The sequence below is a fragment of the Pongo pygmaeus genome, chromosome 13, assembly GCF_028885625.2.
Source record: "Pongo pygmaeus isolate AG05252 chromosome 13, NHGRI_mPonPyg2-v2.0_pri, whole genome shotgun sequence".
NCBI classification, from domain to species: domain Eukaryota; kingdom Metazoa; phylum Chordata; class Mammalia; order Primates; family Hominidae; genus Pongo; species Pongo pygmaeus.
Window position 1 is genome coordinate 71,544,417 of NC_072386.2, and position 1,772 is coordinate 71,546,188.

General features: G+C 46.3%; 1 non-coding gene across 1 annotated transcript; it reads left to right on the plus strand.

Annotated features, from left to right (window-relative positions):
- Window positions 1–705: 705 nt before the first annotated feature.
- On the plus strand, window positions 706–773 carry LOC129044793 (small nucleolar RNA SNORD95). The gene has a single exon (XR_008504785.1). It is a non-coding gene; the product is annotated as a small nucleolar RNA SNORD95 (small nucleolar RNA).
- Window positions 774–1,772: the final 999 nt, after the last annotated feature.

Sequence of the window (1,772 nt, forward strand, 5' to 3'; positions counted from 1 at the left end):
CGGCTGTGTGATGACTTTTGTGTGCTCTGGGCACTTTTGCCTTCTAAGGGCTCCTTCCTTCATTAAACAATATATTAAAAATTAGGGTGGAGGGGCTGGGCACAGTGGCTCATGCCAGTAATCCCAGCACTTTGGGAGGCCGAGGCGGGTGGATCATGAGGTCAGGAGATCGAGACCATCCTGGCTAACATGGTGAAACCCTGTCTCTACTAAAAAAAATACAAAAATTTAGCCAGGCATGGTGGTGAACACCTGTAGTCTCAGCTACTTGGGAGGCTGAGGCAGGAGAATGGCATGAACCTGGGAGGAGGAGCTTGCAGTGAGCCGAGATTGCGCCACTGCACTCCAGTCTGGGTGACAGAGCGAGACTCTGTCAAACAAAAAAAAAAAAATTACGGTGGTGAGCTGGTCAAGGTGGCTCACACCTGTAATTCCAGCACTTTGGGAGGCCGAGGTGAGCAGATCACCTGAGGTCAGGAGTTTGAGATCAGCCTGGCCAACATGGTGAAACCCCATCTGTACTAAAAATACAAAATTAGCTAGGAGTGGTGGTGCAAGCCTGTAATCCCAGCTACTTGGGAGGCTGAGACAGGAGAATCGCTTAACCCAGGAGGCGGAGGTTGCAGTAAGCCGAGATAGCGCTGCTGCATTCCAGCCTGGGCAATAAGAGTGAAACTCCACCTCAAAAAAAAAAAAAAAAAAATTTGGGTGGTGATGACCCCAACATTCCATCTGAATGCCTGTGCTGAAACCCAGAGGCTGTTTCTGAACCACTGCATAAAAAAGCATTAAAATTAAATTTTATGACTGCGTTGATATACATAGGAATATAATCCAGGTTGGAATATATTTGTTTATTTATTTTTAGATTTTGAAAGAGATTAAAACATTTTCTTGGGTTTCTAAAAGTATCATGGGACCTTGGCATTGTGCCTACTGTGTGTAATGGATAAACTGGCCCTGTTAGTGAAGGTGGAATCATGTGGAGAGCCAGCCCTGTGTGGTTCAGGGATGCTGGAGTGCCAAGTGTGTAGCTGGTTCTGTGTCTGGTCTTTGCTTCCATTTCCTACCTGCCTGGATTCCAACTAACCCTATTACCTTCTTTTTCTAAAGTCCATGCTCTACTGAGACTGTACTGGGTTGAACAACAGTGTCCCCCAAAATTTATGTCCTCCTGGAACCTCAGGATGTGTCTTATTTAGAAATAGAATCCTTGTAGATATAATTAGTTAAATTTAGGTGAATGTCCTGAATTAGGGCCCTAAATTAAATGACTGGTGTCCTTGGAAGTGGAAAGAACACAGAGTGAGGGCAACGTCACAGCCATTGACTATGGAGGCAGAGATTGGAGTGATGCAGCCAGAAGCCAAGGAAAGCCAAGTTTCCCAGCAATTACCAGAAGCTAGAAGAGAGGCATGGAACAGTTTCTTCTTTAGAGCCTTCAGAGGGAGCATGCACCTGCTGATACCTTGATGCTGAATTTCTAGCCTCCAGAATGATGAGAGAATACTTTTTTTTTTTTTTTTTTTTTTGAGATGGAGTCTCGCTCTGTCGCCCAGGCTGGAGTGCAGTGGTGCAATCTTGGCTCACTGCAAGCTCCACCTCCCAGGTTCATGCCATTCTCCTGCCTCAGCCTCCCAAGTAGCTGGGACTACAGGTGCCCACCACCACGCTCGGCTAATTTTTTGTATTTTTAGTAGAGACGGGGTTTCACCGTGTTAGACAGGATGGTCTCGATCTCCTGACCTCATGATCTGCCTGCCTCGGTCTCT